The sequence below is a fragment of the Harpia harpyja genome, chromosome 10, assembly GCF_026419915.1.
Source record: "Harpia harpyja isolate bHarHar1 chromosome 10, bHarHar1 primary haplotype, whole genome shotgun sequence".
NCBI lineage: Eukaryota > Metazoa > Chordata > Aves > Accipitriformes > Accipitridae > Harpia > Harpia harpyja.
In genome coordinates, this window is record NC_068949.1 from 46,128,473 (window position 1) to 46,150,383 (window position 21,911).

Genomic DNA, 21,911 nt, shown 5'->3' on the forward strand with positions numbered 1-21,911 from the left:
AGACACCTGCCTTTTTTCCACCATATTACCATTTCCACATACTTTCAGAGCATGGGGTTATTCAGTAATGACCTCCCTATAAGAGATAAGCTCCAATGCCTGGCCCTGCACTTACACATGTAAGGTTTTCCATATAACTTGGTTCCATCTCCTTTGCTAGGAGCGAGTGCAAAGGCTGCTAGCTATTTTTAAATCCAAATATCCTTCAAATCTTCTCTGCCCTATTCAGTAATTTAGCCCCTGCTTCAGGTGGAGTTCTGTTCAGATTCAGTCTGTGCTGGATGCAAATCTTTGGCTTAATAATTAAGCTGAAAATGCAAGTCCTTCTAGCAGCATCCAGGTACAAGGGGACCTCAGTCTGCGTTGGAGGTGAGCTGGTTTTATACCAGCATGCTTGACTTAGATTTCTGAAAGGGAGGGCTTTCAGTTTTCAGGGAGCTCGTGTGATGACGTGCCTGCACTCAGCTGCAAGCTGCAGTGACACTGCAATGGCTGAGGGGCGGCTGCTGGATCTTCGCAATGAGCTCATTCTCCCCGGAGGGAGCAGGATTTACAGTGCATCACCCAGCAACTGCAGCCTTCTTGTGAAATTCATCTTTAGCTTCTCCTCAGTTAGGCTGGTCTGATTCTTCACTTTGGGGGTGTGTACATGGTGAGCAGATTTTACTGTATGGTTGATTTTTTTTTTTTTTCTTTTTCTTCTCTGTCCTCTAAATGCTTCCCTGGACTGATTGATGAATCATTTCTTATCTGATTCCACTATTCAGAGGATAGAGATGGAAAATATAATCTTGTGCAGCAGGGATGGATTTTTTTTTTTTTAGCCTTTTGCAGTGTGAATCGTAAAAATCCTTTTAAATCTGTCTGCTAGGAACAGCCTACAGGTTTTAAAATGAAGTGCACTGCATACAAGGAATGGTACTATCCTCAGGTAAAGCAGACAAGCAGTGTGCATCATGACGGAGCATGCCTGTGAGGTTAGTTCCTATACATGTTTATGCATATATAAATATGTACATAATGTGTGCTATATATATATATCTATATCTATGTTACACATGAATCATCTGCTACCTAAAAGCTTTGTATAATCCATTTTCAAATGTCCTGTTTTGCATTCTGTTTGGGATTTTTTTTCCCCCTTAATACCTAGTTTCTCTTTGGTGTGGTTAATAAACATAGCTCCAATTTGCAACCGCTTTGCTTTAGGATGCGAGCAAGCCCATCGAAGATAATGTCTCTGCCTTTCATTGGTTAAGCGGGCTGCACCTTCCTGCTCCATTTATTCGTCAGGATCTTCATAGAGTCTCCGTCATATGTGATTGAGTTGAAATGTCAGGGCCTGTAATTGTTGATAAATCTCCACTGCAGCTGTAAATGTTGGTGTTTCAGAGTAATATAAGTTATGATGAATTACTGTAACAAAGTAATCTGGTTACTGTGCTCACTGAGTAACTGATTTGGACATTTCCTATTTTCTGAACTCCAGTACATATACTGTGTATCTTGAGAACTGCTTCCTATTCTGTGCTGTTTAACCTGTTAGATTAAAAAAAGAAAGTTCATTTTTTTCTAGCTGCTTGCTCCCTTGGTGGTTTTAAATGTCATTTCTCTCATCAAGATTTCTTTTCCTTTCAGTTGATGTGGCTGCGCCTCTACTGACACTGTTTAAAATGCAGACAGAAATTAGAAAACAAATACATTGGAGTCAGATTGACTTTTGTCTGTTATTTCTCACATCATGGTACTTCCAGAGAAATGTGTGTAGTATAAAATAATAATTTACTGTCAGGAGACATTCACTGCTGTCAGTCTAGGCTCACAGCTCTCAGCTGACATAGAGCATTCCTAACCTACCACCTATTCGACGCTTCTGCTCTTCTCTGTATGTTTAAGTACATGGTAGGTGCTTAAAGTATGCTCAGAAATGGAAAGTTTGGTGTAGGGGCTGTCTTAACACTTTACTTTTGCAGTGGACTTTCTGTCTGTTTTGTATTGGCTCTTGTCAGCTTTCTGACTAGTAACTGCTTGTTCTTCACCTGGAAATATGAGGCTGGTAGAAGGTTTAGCTTTTGTAGTGGTGAATTAAAAGGCAAATGACACCGGTATGAGGATACAAGAACGCCTTGACTAGAGGAAGTTGCGTTTGTCACTAGGCCCTGATGGAAGAAATAGCACCCCATTTTAAGATGACTTTTAAGAATGTACTTAAGGCCCATTGGTTGTCTTGAAAAATACTAGTCTTGAATATATTTATGGAACCGTGTGCCTATAAATCTTTCCCTTATTATACGCTCTGAAAGTGACAGTTGTCAACACCTCCTACTTGGTAAAGTTTCAGAAAGTTTCCAAGTGCACTGTCAATTTATATGAAGAATAAAACCTTGCTTTGCTTTTTTTTTTTTTTCCAAAATTCATCTCTAAAATATTACCTTTTATTGTGGATGGCTCAAATTCAAAATAGTGTCAGCAAATGAATGTTAACAAGTGAAGGCCTGTAAGTAATGATCTTTTTTAACACTTTCCTTTAAAACATCTAAGTTTATCACCTTCTGCAGTGTAGCTCTTCATGTATAATCACAGCAGAGTTTCAGTTTAAATGGAAAAATAAAAAAAAAAAAGAAGGTTCTAAAAATTTTACACAAACCAATTGACTGGGATGTAGGATTTGAACACAAAACTATTCCATCCAACTACTCTGGTTGTGAGACACTAACAGGACTGAGTAATTTTGAGACAGGTAACAGCATTTGTACCAATATATGTTATGGTAAAACCAGCCAAATATTAGCCAATACTTCAGAGTTCCAAATTAAATCATTCATGTAATCCTATCTTTATTTGACCACAACTGACTAGTAGCATTTATCTGCATGTGAAGGAAAAGGGGAGCTTACTTGTCCCTAGAACATCAAGTGTTGGCTATTACTGGTGGCAAAATACTAAGCAATTTCTACCAGGCATCTAACCTAGAAAGGTAATTCCTTGATTTTCCTTTGGCACTTTACAGCCAAGTGCTCTGTAGTCAAATAGACCTAAAACCCCAAAAGACCTCAGGAATTTAATATAGTTCTGTAGAAATTGTTCTAATGGAGAATGACATCCTTGTAGGTTTTTAAAAAACTCTTCAGTTCTATGCAAATCCACAAATTGTTATTTCCAGGAACACGTGACTAGGGATTTGCTATTCACTGATGATACAGAATCAAGATGTAGGTTCAATAAATTTCATCGATGTAGCTTCCTATATCCTCCAGCATGACCCTCCCTTTCGTACTCCATAAAAGCAGAGGCAGTGTCTGAGGAGAAATAGTTCGGAAAGGCTTGAGAAAATGTCTGGAGGACAAAATTTGTTTCCTCAAACACACACGCAAGCGGCAGGGTGTGGAGTGTTGTCTTTCTTTAAGCCCAATAAATAACCTGTTGTGCTGCTTTTTCAAGCTATTTCACCGGTGCCATGGTCGTTTGACCTTGACAAGGTTGTGTACAAACAGGGACCTTATTTTTCATGGAGCTCAGGTGAAAAGAAGAGTCAGTTTAAGATGCAGAATGTGTATTTTCTATCCTTTTAACTAATGTTTCTGGGTTCTGTGGTTGGTTTCAGGCTCAGTTGCCATTTCATAACACAGCTGGGAGGCCTGGCTGCTTGGTGAAGCTGGTTGCGGGTCTGGGTTTCGAAGGAGGACAATGCCGCCTGAGCTTTCACAGACTAACTGGGATGAGATGTCCCAGGACTAATTGAAACCTGCATCTGGTCTGGAAAGCTGCTGCCTAAATGATGTTGGATATTGCACGAGACTGATTTTGTCGTAGTTCATAGCCAGAATTTATTCCACTGGAAGTAGCTTGGTATTGATTGCAGAGCAAACTGTTAGCTGTGGAAGATTGCTGTGGTGTCAGATGCTGTTCAGAGTGCCCATCAGTCTGTGGCAATACTGATTCGTCTATATCAACCCTTTGAAAATCAGTATAGATGTAATTGATTCAACTTGGGTTTTTAATACCAAAAAGACTTCTCATCTTTTTGCTGACTGCTCTGTTTTGTCTTGCATGACCCTTAGTTGCATAATAGATGCGTCCCCTGGCACATCCTGTAGGTAAAGGACAGCATTAATGAACTCCAGATGGTACATACTATATTTTATTGGGATGTAAATCTGAAACAAACTGTATTAATCGTGTTTAATTTAAAAAGAAATTGCACACAAAAGGCCTGATTCCGATGCCACCGAGCCAATGTCAGAAATCTTACTGACTCCAGGGACTCAGGATATGCCCGGAGGGACAACTTTGTGAAATATCTAAAGTGTCTGAAGATTTACTGATTTGCACTAACTTCTAGTGGGACTCTTACACTAATATTCCCATGGCCCTCCTGTAAAGCTTTTGCTACATTTTGGATTTTAACTAATTCTATACTGAAATAATGATTTGAATCATTTGATATTAGACTACTTTTCTAGCTGCCTCCATAACAAATGAATTCGAGCCATGGTTTATAATAAGAATGTGTTTAGTTTGGATGAGGTAAGTGCTTTTAAAGCAAATCTCTTGAAGATACCCATTTGCACTTTGGTTTGCATGATGGTATGGTCTCAGCATCCACAATCTGGATTCCTTTTGGATAAAACTAAATCAGAAGGCGTTTTCCAACCAGTAACTGTGCTCACACCACAGGTAACACTAGATTTTGAAGTTCCATCAAAATGTTCCATAATGTTGGCCTTTTATAGATACAGGGTTCATTCTTGTATGTGGTATTTTCTTACTCTATCTGAAAAGAAATATTGGCAAAGAAAATTAATGAGAAACTTGAAGGCATAGTAGAAATCTAATATAACCATCCAAAGCACAGATTTTTCTTTACCTCAAAGGCTAAGTTTCAGATTTTCACATAAATAGGAAAAAAACATTCCCTAAATGTAGTTGATGTGGTCATGTTTGTATGTTGAAGTAGACAGTAAGTTATACCCACAGCCTTTGTCACTTTGGAGAATTGCAGAGGTTTGTGTACCGCAATGGGATATCTGAATTCTGCCCTGGTTCAAAGACAGGAGCTAGCAAGTACTGAGTATTTGGTGCATAGCAGTAAATATCCATAGTGATTTATGAGATGCTTGTTGGCATTTTTATCTTTACATGTTGCTTGTGTTGTTAGCAAAATAAAATGATTAATCACAATGCATTATTTCATTATTGTCTGATATCATAATTACTTCTTGCATGCTAGGTAACGCTGGATTGTCCTGACAGTATCCCTTGGGAAATGTTGGATGGGAAGGCCAATTATATGTATGGTTCAGAACGCGGAGTACGTGGCTGCGAACACGTAGGTGCCGGGAGCGCAGGCGACTGCACTTATTGCTCAGCTCTTCCACCCACTTTCCACAAAGCCTTTCCCTGTCTGGAAAATGGGGGTAATACACTGAGCACGTTGAAGCTTGCTGACAGTAAATGTTATGTGAGAGTGAGTCAGGTCTTGCTGCTGTGACTTGTGTGATGATCACTGGAAGTTTGAAGATCTCTAGTTTGCATTCAAAGCAAAGTCAGAGGAAGCTACAGACAAAGGAAATATTTGCATGAAGTTAGTAAAGTAAAAATGCAAAGGGTCTTAAAGGAAAATTTATTAGCTTGATCTGTAGTAATAATAAGTAAATGGAAAATACACTGACTTAATGGTCAATATTAATCCATTTTATCTCAGATAATGCTTGCCATTGTTAAAAGGCTTTTCTCTCCAATCAAAGCACTTTCAGGATTTTTAGTGTTTCGAATGGCTACTTAAAAATTTACTTTACTGGTGGATCACAACTTTTTACTGCATAAGCTATCTATTTTACCAGTTGTCCTTGAAGGAAGCACTATGGATTTTGTTTTTGTAAACAAACATCTGCTATTTCCACAAAGATGTTGGCTCACAATGGCCATAACTCAGAGCGCTGCTGGGAGACTTCCCTGCGCTCCAGTGGGTGCCTGCAGGTTCTGGACCTGGAGGGCTAAGGCAGTCTTGTCACGCCAGGGTGAATGATATATTATTTATGTTGCTTGCGGAAGGATTAATTATACGGTTTGACACTTTCACCTTTTACTTGTGTCTTCTTTTTTCTCAGTATTTTATGCAAGGCATTATCAGGTGCTGTTTGGGTTTGCCCACAGAGGTTGTGAAGGTGGCAGGGAGAGGCTAGCTGCACTTACTACCCTGTCAGACACTGGGCTATTCTGCTTCTGTCTTTTTCACCTCCCAGCTTATTTTTTTCCTGCTCCATAATATAGACTGTAAATTCATTTGGTATTCATTGTTGAACAGCTCAAATAACCATGGGTTAGGCATTGAGAAAGACAGTTCACTTTAAAAAGCGTAGTAAAGGCTGATTTTTGTCACCTGAGATCACAGATGGCAACATTCAGCAGCAGTTAGAGAAAAATCAAAACAAGTGTTTGAAACAAAGGGAGGTATTTCGGTTTAGTTTTCTGTACTTTTCCCAAGCTTTCCTGAACACGTGGCTGGTTCCTGGATTTGCACATGTGGAAATTCCAATTCCCCATATTGTTGATACCAGTTTATGTGATTTATAGGACAAAAACCATCACTGCCAAAGCTTTGGACTTTGCTGGTTTGCAAGCTTGTAGTGGAAGGGAAATGTCATTATGTTTTACTTCCCTTAGGATACATACAAGCTTTGCAGGAGTTAAAAAACTAGTTGTTTTCTCACAGGTGTCCCTCATTACACTGTCAATTAGCCCAGCAGGCTGAGAAGTGCTGACCTGGTTTTAGGCAGAGCCTGGCAGGGGTGTCTGAGGGAGTTCTGCCAGGTAACTCTTTCTAAGCAGAAGTAATTTTGTTGCTTTCTTAGTTTGGGGTTTGGTGGTTTGTTTGGGTTTGGTTTTTTTTTTCCTCTTCCCCTCTTAATAAAAAATCTGTGTGTCACTTAAAGCTGGCTTATGGTTTTGGCCTAGTAAAGTTTTATAATCACAAATTAAGCAAAAACATGGTGAAGAAGCAAGCAACCCAGAAAATGGGATAGATCACAGATTTGAAGAGGAATGGAAAGGAGAGGAATGCTTGATATGCTCCTGGTGTTGTCCTGCATGAAGTAAGTGGTGGGTAAGGATGTCTGCACTGGCCGAGGCAGGCAAAGCAGACAGCACAGAGGATGGGGAGAGTAACTGAGTTTGAGTGTCAGACTCATCATCAAGAGCAGGAGCAGAAAAACGCAACTATGCTCTTTTTCCCTCAAAGTTTGTTAAGGTGAATTTTTGGTTGGGTTTTTTTAGTATTATTATTATTTTCTTTGTTCAAAGGGAAAATCTGAAATAGAGAAGTGTGAGAAATAACTTTCTTCAGAAGTGCCTGGTAACCAGCAGGATTGCAGTAGATGGCCAAAATCAATTTGGTATTGACAGAGATGGCACATCCAAACCCGCAGGAGAGCAGGAAGATGAATAAAACCCTCAGAACACCTGTAGGCAGCCGGAGTGAGCTCTGCTGCTGTGTAATGTGAGGCTTGGTAAAGGACTTGTAAAAATTTGGAGAAAAGCTCTTGGCGTTAAAACTTTTTTTTCCCCTGCTTTACTTGCAAAATACATACCCTTATGAGAAATACAGTGTGAGGATTTTTTTTTTTTTTCCTTCCAAAACCTAAGCTGAGGTTGGGGAATCCCCATTGCCTTTCTATTAATGGTCTATGCTGTGAATGCCGCTTTACTGTGTGAAAGCCCCAGGAGCGCGTTGGGGGTGGCAGAATGAGATAATGCCATACCAGGTGCACCGGTCAATGCGGGTGCAGGTAGTTTGTGCTGGGCTGATGTCTTCTTCGGGTACAGCCTATTCCATTGACAGCCTAGGAAAGCTGAGAGTCTGTAATCTCAATGCAAAGTCTGGATTTTGCTAGGGAGAAGGAAACTATAGGTGTTAAACTTTTTTCTGTTTTCACTTCATTATGACCATTTATATCTGGCACTAGAGAGAAGCGTGTATGGCAAGGAAATAAAGTAGGCCTTGGGGGCAGGGGCTGGCCTTACAGCATGGTTTGTATTTGCTCTCTAGTATCTCTAGCAACCTCTCATGAGGAACATCAGGAGTGGAGAGCAAATGATCTTCATGGCCCGAGATGCATTCCCTTTCCTAGATAAGTTGGGCATTTTCTGTGTGTACAGAGTTCATGTGGAAGAAAAAGGTGTAAGAAATTTCTTCCATCAGCTAAAGCTAGAGGCTGGAGAGACAAGATACTCAACAGGAGCAGACTTAAACCAGCACTGCATGCTTTTGGAAAATCTGAAACGGCTCCCAACAAGCAAGGCGCTTATTCATAGGCATTGGTCTATTTATTGGTGTTGGCAAGGGGCTGGGCATCAGTAACAGGCCCAGTTTAGTTGTCCATCTCAACATAGTAACTGCTTTCCCTCTCCCTGATGCTGTCAGAAATGATTGGATGTATTTTACTGTAAGAGCATAACAGTTAGGTGAGGGGGAAAAAGTTGCTTATTAACTCAGTGTTATGAATAAACATGTGAAACTAAAGAAAAATAGGTGCTTTGCTAAAAACTTTGTTACTGTCGTTTAAAAATAAGTCACTCAACAACTGCATTTGACGCTGAAGAATATTAACAGGCATGAATATTTTTCTTCTGCTTATATTTCTATGTCAATCAACAAACAGTGGTATCAAGTAGTGTTAGTCAGCTCAGGAGTAGATGTACCTACTGAGAAGGAATGTCTACGTAGAAATAGATGTACACGTAAATCTCCAAATCATGAGTGAAAGATGGGAGGCAAAAGATGCAAGAATTTGTTTAAACAACAGATGCACCTTTAGAACAGAGTTTGAGGGTGTTACCGTATACCAGCACTAAATTAAACCAGGTAATTCAGTTACTAATAAAAACTGTCCTGGAAACTGTGAAATACATTGCTCCTACCTCCAGCCAACCCTCAGGCTTAACACCTATCTTTTAATTTCCCTTAGCATCCATTATCTCTTTATCACTTCTTTAAATACTTCTGTTTCTAGGAATGTATGTAGTAACTCTGGGTGTGATTTAAGAGCATTGGAAGTATCTTCTGTCTGTTTATCATAATTTTAACCCCTGTGCTGCAGTCCCCGTGTCTGTACTCTCAGCTCCTGGCACATTGTGTGACGTATGGATGGAACAGTTCTAGAGGTGGGGCAGGCGTTTTCCATAGCACTTTCTGGAATAACCCAGCCTATGTAAGCATATGCCGAAATGGCCGTCTCTTGTGTACTCCCAAGCAGGTAACTCCAGCCGCCCCCGGTGCTGGGCTTTGCCTTTTTTCAGCAGTGGTACGAACTTGCTGACCAACTTTGCACTGAAGCTGCTGAGCAGCTGTTCAGCAACGGGCTTTCACCTCTTGTTTATGGCCTCTTGCTGTTAGTGACTTGCAGCACAAAGCATGCTGCTGTGCTGCTGAGCATGCACCTGCATTGCAGGTTTAACACTGTTACTGGCAGGATGAGCCATTGACTGATCTGATTCTGACAGTTTTACTGTCTCAAGCTTGCCTTGGTGCTGCGGCCATCCAACGCTGCTCTTCTAGCTGCGTGGGCTGAGCACGTAACTAATTAATTAAAGAGTTAATTTTTAACAAAGCAACTGGATATTTAAAATTGTGGATCAGAACCCACTTCTAGGCACAGAAAGAAATGTAGAAGTAGCCTCGAGGCATAGCCTCAAGGCATGGTGTACCTGGGAAGATTTTGCCCTTTGAGCTTCTTGTAAAAATAATCTTTAATGCTTGGATAGTATGCTAAGGTGTTTAGTACTGGATATGACCTGTATGTTTCAGATTGCTGTGATTAAGTAATGCCATACCAATAAACAATTATTTTAATATATATTTTTATATATACGCATACATGCACACATAGGTACATAGTATACAAGAGTATAAACTCTTTAGGAAAAAGGAAGTCAAACTGTACAAAAGTGAAACTAATTTTTTCTCACAAAGATTTTTTTTCCCGCTATGATCAACACTAAGGACCTGAAATGTTTTATCTCATTAAGAGCAATAATTACTATTTTGCTCAAAGGACCTAGACATACACATCAGTTACATTCACTGATGTAAATGGAGACGTTTCCTCACATGGAAAACAGGCAACAGACCCCTTCCCAAGGTGAGAACTTCAGGAGCAATAGCTGATGGCGTGCAGAACCTTGGATGCTATTTTAAAAAAAGGCAACTTTTGTTTATCAGTGACATTTCATAAAACTTAGCTTTGGTTTGCTAGCTCAGGGTTATGATTATGAACATCATTTCATGCATGCTTATTTCATATGAATGTGACTCAACTACTGAAAGTAATATAAGTGCAAGCTTAGGTCCCTCAAGTTTCCCTGGAGTTTTGGATTCCAAGCACTAGCTTGACTCACCTTGAGTCAAAATTTTGAGATATTATTTACAGCCAAAATCAGTTTTACTACGCCTAAATTTAGGCCATCAGTCATGCAGGTGGGATTAGTAGTAGTTACTTGTTACAAAAAAAGTATTTATTTCATTACTGTTGTGTTTTCATATGGAAGTTCAAACCAGTTGCTGGATTTTGATTGTGTCCTGCTTACTGTGTGTCTATAAAGCCTGTATTAAACATTGGAAATATGAAGGAAGTGAAAACCTGAATGGCACAGATTTGCCCCTGGACATTAGAATATTGCTTCGTTTCTTCTACAACTCATAAGAGTTTTAGCTCATGGTTTTCCAAAAATGGCTTTGTGCAGTAAATTGTAAGCGCTTTGTGTTAGACAGCTTTTCAGAAATATGTGACTATCTTAATTGCTGTCTCATTCATGAGAAGAGGACTAGAAAGGAGCTTATAGAGCCAAAGCTGTATGTAAAGTATCACATTTGGGAGGCTTACAGCACCTCTTCATAAAGTTTATTTTGGATTCTGAAATATTTGTAATATTCTCTCTGGGATATAGGTTTGGGGTTTTTTTTAAACATTGTACCACATCTACTTTGAAGATGAAGCATGAAAATTTATTTTTAGCATTTGCTGCTAAGTCATCAGAGATGATAAAGGACAAAGAAGAACAAAATTTACAGGTCTCTTCTCTTTGCCAATAGCGGGAAAAAAACCCACCCTGCTTCCTGGTTGAGTAAGCAGCTTTTTTCTCCAAACTCCTTTTCCAACCCCCTCAGCTGGAGCTGACTAGGTGAGAGCAGGAAGAGATCCATTCCTCATCCTGCCTGGGGTTTAGGCCACTGTTGGGTTTTTTGTGTTCCTTTTTTAAAGAAATGAAATGCAAATTGCACATATATTGTTCTGTGCTTTGTGGATTTGCTCCTAACCTTGAGCTCCTCAGATACAAGCTACTGCCACGGAGGAGGAGGATGGCATCATTCCTGTGAGGGTGTGCCTATGCCTCTGCTGCTCTGTGTCAGCTGCAGCTCTGGGGTCCAGCTGGCCTTGCAGACTTTCTGGGATCAGGTCGGATTTTTGTCTAGATTCCTTGGAGATTTTGTTTTTCCATAGAGGGATAGCCTATACTAACAGACGACAGTGAAAACTGTTGGCTTAGTTCATGCGCTAGCCCAACTGAAACATCTCAGAAATGTTTTTCCTTCTTGGGAAACTTCTTTCTCCCTTTAAGCTCCTCCCAGATAGAATGCAAACTTATCACTTGACACAAATGCATTCTTTTTGGAAGAAAAATGTTTTACAATAGGGCTTTTAAACTCTTGTGTTTAATTAAAAGTAAGCAATTCTAAAAATTCAAATGTAATTCTAAAACATTTTAGTTTCATTTTTTACATCATCATGGCAATTTTTTTATCTTAATATTTTGACTGAAATGATTGAGAAATAAATCCATCATAGAAATTCTTCAATCAGCAAAGTTCATCACAGTAGCTGTGTGCTTCAGATATTGCCTTTTGCCTATGGCCCTTTGAAATCTTACTGTAAATATAATTTACTGATCTGCAGCAAAGTTACTGCCCATCTATTTAAAAAAAAAAAAAAGAGAGACTATGAAAAGAGAAAGCACAGGGCAGGGATGTGATTGTAGTCTGGTACAAGACAGGCAGAAGAGGGTCTGAAATAAAGCAAAGCACACCAAGGGCACAGCAGCGCGGGCAGCCAGGGCTCCATAGCAACTGCAGCTGCTCCCATCAGGAGGGATTCAAGTGTTCTGCTGGGTTTGGGGTTTTTTTAAAGCTGCTGCGTGGGTAAGTTGTTCCTGAGTATATATTTGTTTTCAAAATCTTTTTGGCTACAAGCCTGTTTGCCAGTAAAGAAAGTCATCTTTTCTTTAAATCCAGTTAGTGAGAGTGGTGGTAATTGCTGCAGATGGACTGAGCAAGTCTTGCTCAGCCCTTGCAGATCACATCAGCTGGCCTGTGTCTTCCAAATAATTCTGCTGGGGAGGAACAGGGCATGTACAGCAGCTTCTCATCTGGTGGGGAAGGATGGGGTCTGTTTGCATCTTAGGCTCTGAAGTATGAGGTGGGGAGGGAAGGAGTAGAAATTCCCAACTGGCAGTAAGGCAAAAATACTTGTATTTTCAGAGACCCATGAGAAAACTTGTTTTCTTTTCCTTTGATATGGCTGTGTGCTAAAAAGCTGTCAGAGTGTGGGTCAAACCAAAATAATATTTTTTTTGCCTTAACCTATGCTATAAAGAGAAGCAGGAAGGGAAGAAGGGTGAGACAAGGTAAACGTTGATCACAAAAAAATGTCTATTTAGCTCAAAACAGGATATTTTATTTCCATTTTAAGGATATTATAACAAAAACAAAGCAGTGGAAATCAAGAGCCAGACTGCTTAAAAAAAAAAAAAATCAGTGAGGAAGAAATAGATATGCTACAGCCTTTCCTCCTGTCTTTCTCCCCTCCCTTTCAGAGATATTACCGTAGTTACCGTATAGTTAGGGTGAACCTGGTGGGATTCTTTCCTCGTGGGAGGATTCAGACTGGTGCCTCCCAATGCTTTGAAGAAAGGCCGGTGTATTGACTGTCTGTGAGCAGAAACTTTTGCAGTGGGAGGACAGCCGAGCAGGCAGAACAGGCTGCCCAGAGAGCTCCTGCTGTCTCCTTGGGGGTTTTGAGCCTTACTATTTTAAATTGCGATTCTATAGTGCTTCAGGCTAATATTGATTTTTTTATTTTTATTTTTTATTCAAGTATTCACCTTATGGTCTCCTGCATTCCATGAAAATGTTATTCTTCTGTTTTCTTACTCATTCACTCATTTAATCCATTGTGTGGACAGGGACAGGGTTCCCTCTGGTAGTGGTGGAGGCAGGGCTGGGGCTGTGGGCACCCCTGGCCCCACAGGCACTTCCCAATCTCCCTGCACAGAGCATCGTCCGTGAAACCTGGCCTTGCTGCACCCAGAGCTGAATGGGGCTGGACCTGCAGCCTTTGCTTCCTCTCTTGTGCTTGCTTTTGTGAGTTATTAGCAAATAGAGTTTATAGTGGCAGTGACAATATCTTTCTTATCTTTGATTTAAAGTGAGATAGTAAAAAAAAAAACACTGGAAAATAACCCTGGGGAAGAAAAAAAGTCAGTCAGTTCTCTATTATCTGGTGTAATGGGGAACTGGGACATCTTTGATAAGGAAAATAATCTTGTAGGATCGATACAGTGGTGCTGGGAGCACCCCAGATCCTGCCTGGGAGCTGCCATGGGTTCATGGGGATCAAGGGAGCCCTATGCATCCTGTACAGCAGCATCCTCTTTGGCAGGAATGATGGAGGGAGAAGAAAACAAATCTGAGATGGATGGTTATTGGGTTTGTGTCTCAGACCTGATGAATGGCTGGCACTGGAGCTGGCCTGGAGCTGTGGATGTTCAGCATTTCTGGAGACAGTTCATTGTACCTGAATACGTGTTGCCTAATGACTAGCTAGGCTGCTTAGGTTAGTGTAAGAGATTGGGTTTTACATTGGAACAGGCTTGGGATTTTAAAATGTTGATTAGCTGTTTTGTTCCTGAGCTGTTGGAGTTCAGTTTCTTAACAATGAGAGCCGCAGGTTGCACAGGCAGGGCAGTACTCCCTGTACCTGCAGCCCCACCAAGGTACTGCCACCTTACATAGATAGGCTCAGCCTAACAGAGAGCAATCTCAGTCTGCGCAACTTGCCTGAAATCCTACACAGAGATTTCCATGCACAGTTTCTCCCTGGTTTCGGCAGTGCAGAGCAGAGGGAGGCAGCGGGGTTTGGCTCATGAACAGGGACTGTAGTTGGGGCGAAGAGCTGTTTCCTCGTGCACCCCGTTGCCCTGCTGTGTGCCAGTGCTTATGCTGAGCGCAGCCACAGGGTACGAGGTGACCGCTGACCCTCCAGCTGATCTGTGTCTGTGGAAGGGCCAGAGAGATGCTTTCAGTGGGCAGAGACAACAGGGCAGGAACGGAGGCAGCTGCCTCGCTCCTGGGGCGCTTCCCACCCCCACCAGCCTGCATGGGGGCTTCTCGGGCAGGAGGCTGAGCTTCAGCTGCATCACAGATGCTCGCAGATCTTGAATGCCTGACTAGGAGCAGCGTAACTCCGAGGCTAATAATAAGACGCCACCTTTTCTTTTAAATACAGTGTAGACAGAGGTTGGGAATTTTTTCTTTCTTACTCAGCCTGATTCCCATGCAGGCTTGCATTTCGGTTTTCCTCAAAGAAACTGTTTCCTGTTGTCATAACGTGACCAGATGGGGAGGGTTGAGTGGAAATATCTCAGGAAAGACCAGCAGAGAAGTGGATCCAGGAAGCAGATCCTCCCCGTAATGTTGGCATGGTTTGGTAAGTTCCATCTGAAAAATAAAAAGCGGCTCCTTTGCTGAGTCACAGCCCCCTCAGAGCTGGAGCTGTGACAAGCTGGGAGATGCCGTGCTGCTGGAGTTGAAGGAAAGGTGAGGAAAGGCTGTCCAGAATCTTTCTCGAGTGCATTTCTTTTCTGAAATGATTTTTAAATCTCATTAAAGTATATTGTAAGTTTAATTCAGTCTGTAGAAGTGTACAGTTACATTCCTGTCTTGCAGGGCTTGGGGTTGCATGGCTCTTCTAAAGGCAAATGCTGGGCAAATCGCAGTGGTAGCCACTTCCCTCTCTGAAGGCAGTGCAGTCCTGCATCAGGAAATGGGCTGTGGCTGTCACTGCTCTTGCAGGGACTTGTTCTGGATGCAGCACTGCATCTTCCTATATCCCCTGGCATGGGCATTAGCACTGCAGGTCAGGGAAGCCTGTACCTGCCCAGGTGGGGAACAGGAGGGGCAGCAGCATGTGGAGTGGGTCTGCTGGGAAGGAGGTGGCTAGCATGTCCGGAAAGATTTCTTCTTGATGGAACGGGAAATTCCGTTTGTTCTGCTCTCGCGGACTGAATGGTAAGGTGGTAGGTAGCCAGGTGCATTGCTTCCTCCATTGCTTATATATACCTCACAGTAAAGCGGCTAACAATTTTCTATTTGAGTGGCCTCCTTTAGTGTACCAAGTCTATTCTGCTTTCCTCGCGTTTATAAATCTCTGTAGCTAAGGTCTGGTACTTTTCCAGGCTTTGCACTCTTGTTTATTTTCTGGAGTTGTAACAGCTTTATTTATACTTGCTTCTATACCGTGTTTCAGTGGTTCAGATGCACAATCAAAGATTATTTGCTTTCTGAAGGTTTTCCATCTTTGTAAGTATACAGAACCGGGTGTCAAATCCAGAGAACTAATTTATGTGGGGAGGAGGAAGTTACAATTTTTGAAGGAAAGCCAGCTAGGTTTCCTCGCAACAGAGAAGCTGCAGGTAGTACAGGGACACAGGAGCATTCACTCATCACCATTAAAATGTAACATCTGACATTTGAAAGTAATTCTGGTTTCATTGAAATGCTGCTAAGATATGTATTATTTAGACAGAAAAAATACTCTTTGGCTATTACTTCAAATATATACGTGGACATTTAATTTGTGGTCACTTGTAAATTGAGGATTTGTATTTTAAGAATAAGAACGTTTCAAAAGGAAGTATTAAACTTAAGATGCTATGACTGATTATATGTTTTCCATGTACTTTTTAATAGGTTTTTTTTAAAATAAACAAAAAGCTCAGCAATATCATTAGGGGCTGTGATTTTGCTGCTGCATGGGTAATCAGCCCAGCTCAAACTTCCTATCAGCCGCACAGGATGCTGTAGCGTGAGCTGACAGCCCTTGAGGGCAGGAGCAGAAGTTGCCAGCCTGTGTGTGCATCAGCGCAGGAGGTGGCAGAGATGTGCTGAGCTCCTGCATTTTGCAGGCGGAAGAACAGCAAGGCAGCTGGGCTGTAACCCGTCCAGGTCGAGAGCGAGTGTTTGGAAAAGCAAACTTTGCTGTAGCTGCTGCACCATGGAAACCTGCACCTCTACTCTTTCTTCCATATAGTCTGCGGTTTTGTCTCACCAGCTCCACTTGTATTCCCCAGCCAGATCTCTGCCTGGCTTCCAAAATCAGTCTCGGTGGGATGCAGTGCATCTCCTGCACCTGCCCATCAGCATCGCTCGGCTCCTCCGCCTGGCCCGTGCTTACTTCCCTCTGCGAAACTGGTGCTGCCCCGCTGCTGCTGACAGCTCTCCTCCAGGCCCCCTTTCCTCATCCCTGAGCCCCTGGGCTCCTTTTCATCTCCTCCTTGCCCAGGCAGGTCGACTCCCAGGCTGTCTCACTAGGACATCTGTCCTGTCCCACTGGCTTTTACGCAAAACAAGACGAAAGAAAGAAACTGTGTGATGTCAATACAGAAATTAAAAAAGAAAAAGTAAACCAGAAGGGCAAATATTCTCATTAAATGGAAGGGCCAAGACACCTCGCTGTTTCAGTCCTAATGCCTGGCCTCGCCCTGCGTGATGCAGTTTGTGCAAGGGAAGTCCAAATCTAAACGGGGAATATGGTGCTGCTGCATGGGGCAGAGGTCATACACTGCTTTGTACTGGGAACCATGACCTTCTCTGAAAGTTCACCGAAGACAGATTTTTTTTTATTTTGCTGCTAAAATGAATTTCCTAGCCTTTTTTTTTTTCTTTTTTTTTAACCAACTGATCAATTTTAGCAAAAGCAAAGGCAGAGCGATGCATAGGGAGTGTCCTGAAGCTGCCCACCACTGGAACAGCTGAGAACGGTGTCTTGGAAAGGGCGAGTGGAGCTCAGGTTGGATGGATCTGCACGGCCTGACAGCGTTTGTGTCATGGGGGTGTGCTCTCCTTCTCACTCTGTGGGGCCATTACATTCTTAATACGATGTTATTTATTTTACTGTGCCCACTGAGGAGGCGGATTTTGTCACTGACTTCCGTAGGAACAGGATCATAACTTTAATTATACTGCAGTAGCAAACAGTTGTCAAGGAAAAAAAATATTGTCTTGGACATAGTGTACATATTCTTCATGGCCATGTAAATATTTTAATTCTTTCCTAATTATAGCCTGATTTAGGGCAATGTTGAGGTAAACTTCTGAGCCTGATTCTGTGTACACGGTGCTCCTTTCTGTCAGCCCGTCAAAACAAAAAGGGCTTAAAATACATGTAAATTCTGTTCATATTCACATTCTCCCCTCTGTCCTGGAGCTCCATGGCCCAAAAGTGAAACATGCATCCAGCCTATACTTGGGTCCAACATTTGAGATTTTAGTACAAACATTTTTAAAGGCTATGCTGAGTGTTGACACTTGTTTGAATCTGGACTGTGAACTCTGAGGTGATGTCGGTGCTAGTTTGAGGCCAGAAAAGCAACGAATCCAACCCAAATGGAGCTGGGATGCTCCTGTGCTGCTGGACAACACAAAGAAGATGTAACATGATGTTTTTTCTGTTGGGTGATTTAACTGAATGCAAGTTTAAAAACAGATGTAGAGACATGTTAGCTCTATAACATGCATTTGATGTGAGCTGGGATTAAGGTAGGCATTACCAGAAATGAGGACAATCTCACCATACTCCTCATTGTGCTGTGGTTAGACTGTGAGGCTCCACAGTCCTATTTATAGACTGTAATAAAGCAGAATATTACCCTGCACAGGCTCCACAGACTGAGAGTCAGATTGGGTCAGAGGGGCAATTGTCCATCCACACACATCAGAGCTGAACGGGGGGTCGTCGTGCTTCATCCGTGGTGGGTGAGAAGTAGAATTAAGAGCAAAATGCTAATCCTAACTGAAACAATGGGGGAGGCTGCAGGTGAAGCACCTTGATGAGTTTTGCGTTCAGTTATTTTCTGGAGAGCTCTTGATTATGTAGGGGGAATGCTTTAAAGAAGTGAAGCAAAGTGGAAGTTTAATTATATGTCCAGAACTCTGTAGAAATGATAGCTAACTGAGAAATTAAGCTGGATTTTACTAATTATGTGGCTGAAAATAAAGTGAAACTGCAGTCATTTTTACTATAGGCCCCTTAAAAAAACCCACCACCACCAAACCCTGTGCACTACAAAGACAAGCTGTATAATTTTAATGATATATCTTTCAGCATCTTTCCACAGTCACAGTATGTAAAAGCCAGAACAGATTGGGGAAGCAAGGATTTTGTAACTCTTTACCTTCCAGAGCTGATGTAGGTACTATACCTGCAAATTAAAATGGTTGTCTCTTCCACATTCTGCTTTACTGTTCCCAGGAGGTTGCTTCAGAGAGTTTGTGTTGTAGGATGTTTTCTGATCAGTGTAGCAGAGGCTTCATTGCTAACTGGATGCCAGCCTAGGGAATGCTCTGGTTCCTCGTTTGTGAAGGATTTATGCGATGGATATTCAAAGCAAGGGTTTCAGAGCAATACGGTTCTGCTCTTGACAATACTTGGGAGGCATTTGCAGCAAAACCTGTTGCGCTGCTGCTTTAGTTACTGAAACTAAACCCAAGGAGACTACTAGTAGAGTTGCCATTGTACCTTTTATAAATGCTGTTACAGGTCAAATTGGGGCTGGATGCTGCCAGTTCTACCACTGTCGCCCTGCACCTTCTGACTCAGAGCAGCAGCATTTTTCTCCCCTGTTGAATTTGGCTTGTGGTGGTTTGACCCCAGGAGCAGCAGAATGACATAGAGCTGCTGCCAGGGTTTGTGGTGTATGATGATAAAAAATGGAAGATTCATATTTCCACTGGGAAAATCATGTAACTACCCCTTAGGGTGGCTTCTTGTTCTTGCATTAGTGTGTGAAAAAGTAAATGAAACGTCCTTTTCGCCTACACAATATCAATCATTTTATAACTGCCTGTTTAATGTCTCTTAAAAAAAATTCACAGATCCTGATTCTTTTATTACCTCATTGTACCGATTATGTTTCTTTTAGATGAATATAAGTGTAATAATGAGTACCTACCACTTACCTTTCTGTAACATTATAATGCTTTTCATCTTATTTCCTATCTCCTGCTATTACAATCTAATATCTTATTTACCTAGCTGCGTACACAACAGATGTCCTCAGTGATGACTTGAATCTTTCCTTCTAAATCTCTGCATGCAGGATATGTCAAAATTGTATTTTTAAATGTAGATTATCATATACTTTCCCATATTGAATTTCATGTTGCTTAGTTACCTAATTTTCCAGTTTGAGGTTATTGTTTTATTTTTTTCTTCCTTTTTTCTTGCTTTATATTCCTCTCTCATCTTGATTGGCCTAAATAATCCTCTATTATCAGCAGATTTTGATATCCTACTCTTTACTCTTTTTTGCAGGTTGCCAGCAGAATACCAAACATTGCCAGCCCTAGCTCTGGTCCTTGGAGCTCACAGCTGTGAATCTTGCATTTTAGTAGTAATTCCTCCTTTGTTTCTATCCCCCATCCATGACTAGAGTTTCTTACACATCACGTTACTAAATCTTCTTAAGCAGTCAATTACATAAGTGTCCAACCCTTACGTATACACTGTGAAACTGAGATTCAGATTTACATTCTCACATCCCTTACATATTTACATGCAAGGTTTCATTGAGGTCTGGTCTACTAGCCCAAATCCAGCTCACATTTCAGGCTATGAAACCCTTTTGCATCAGCATGTTTGCTTGGGCATGGACTCGTCTTATGGCTTTAATGTTCTATATGTATTTGCACAGTTCTTACGTATTTTTTGTCAAAACTTTAACAAACTCAGGTTACCCTGGAGTGGAGAAGCCACAGCTATTGCTGTACATTATGTTGCACATCTCCAGCCTCCTGGAGCTTTGCAGATGTGTAGTTCCACTCCCTGTCACTGCTGGAGAACTTGCCCAGCTGTGATACCGCCAGTTGGTAGTGACACAGACCCCAGCAGGCAGCATTTATTGTGCCCTTGGGCATCCTGACTGGGTTTTTGCAGGCAAAATCTGGTGCCTCCACTCCTGGTGACGGCTGCTCCCCACTGTTAAGAGCAATGATTAGCTAGAAAGTCAGAAGCCAGATGGATGCATCTTCTTAGCTAAAGATCAGTGTAGTGCAACCCATGAGAGAAACAACTTTCTCTGAAGGAGTACGTGCAGAAGGCTAAAAGATTGGAAAATACTGAATTCAAATCCCAGATTACCCAGATGCCACACTAAACAAATAGCTAGGGAAGAGCTCCTCTGTAGCTGTTTCTTATCTGTAAATGGAGATGTTTGCGAGAATGTTTTCCCAGTCCTTTTATATAGCACTTCTCACAATGAAAAGCAAGGCTAGCACTTTTCCAAATCATCAAAACAAGTCTGAGAGGGAGATATCTGCATGGGAGGAAGTTCTCCCGAGACAAGACATCAGCAGGCACTGCTGCCAGAAGATGCCACTTGGGAATGAGTGACTTGGCCACAGAAGTGAACTCCAGCAAATAAATTTTAGTGACACAATAGAGAGCATGAGCAGAAGCAGCTGCTGAGGTTCCCCTTTTTCCTTTTTTTTTTCCTTTTCTCCCCCCCCGCACCCCCCAATAGAGAAATGAGAGACTTTTCCATACACTTACGTATCCTGAGATTGCCCCAGGTTTGTCCCTTAGTAGAACCAGCAAACTGATCCAAACTTCAGCTCTGCAGGTGCCAGCTGATACTGGTGCCAGTGTGCTGCCCAGGAGTGTCTTGTCCTTTATAATCTCACAGCTGGTGAGCAGTAAAAATCGGGAGAGCTTTCAAAGTTGCTGTTCAGTTTTGGTCAGTCACATGAAACTCTTATGACAGCAGTTATGCAGTTGCTGTTGTAGTAGGGGGTTTTGTGTTTTTTTAAAAATAATTTTTATATTGGTCCCTGGATGTCTTTTGTAGGCAGCTAGAGGCCACATGAGCCACATGGTGCTATTGGAGATTTAATCCTTTGTGTGCATTTGTCATTCTTGGTCCTGGTAGCAGGAGGCTCTATAACGTGGTATAACTTCTACTAACTTTCTCATCACATACACACACACGGCTTGGATGGTCTACATTCCAAGTTGTTAATTTCAATTATTTTTACATTAAAATAATATATCCGATTATATTTATATTCAATGTAATGCTTGTTACATTTAGTGTAGCATTAGAGGGATCAATTTATGTCATGCTTGTTACTAACTGAAATTATATCTTGAGTATGATAGTGTATACAAACTGTGGTTTTCTGTGAAAGTCAGCCTGTCTTCTGGTTGTTAGTCTTGTTTAAAAAAAAATATAGAAAATAAGATTTTCCCAGAGGAATGATTCCTTTGACTTCAAATGTTAAAGTTAGGTTGAAACAACCCTTACCCTTTTATTCCCCTTAAAAGTCTAAAATATTTCAGAAATGGACTTGCCACTTTGAAAGGAAGTCTTAAACCCCCTTACTGATCTGTTCTGTGAAACTACAGAGAAATGGATATCTGCATGCTGGTCAAATTGACTAGAAAGGTTGATGCAGCATCTCAAATCAAATCAGCTTTAAAAAATCAGATTATAGCTTAAAAATTCTCAGCCATGTACATCTGGTTAATGCACAGGCACCTACTAACAGAGATCACCTTGACAAGGTCAGCAGCAGTGAGACACCA

The 21,911-nt window shown here is 41.5% G+C and overlaps 1 protein-coding gene across 35 annotated transcripts in view; it reads left to right on the plus strand.

The window, feature by feature from the left end:
* The first annotated feature begins 466 nt into the window (after positions 1 to 466).
* Positions 467 to 21,911, plus strand: part of JAKMIP3 (Janus kinase and microtubule interacting protein 3) — a 91,129-nt gene continuing 69,684 nt past the window's right edge. For 33 of the 35 annotated variants that reach the window (XM_052799434.1, XM_052799435.1, XM_052799443.1 and 30 more), the window contains exons 1-2: positions 467 to 652; positions 872 to 977. The gene's annotated coding sequence lies outside the window, so the exon portion shown is untranslated. Of the gene's footprint in view, positions 653 to 871; positions 978 to 14,830; positions 14,870 to 21,911 lie in introns of those variants that run through there. The other 2 variants (XM_052799438.1, XM_052799441.1) reach the window with 2 other exon arrangements.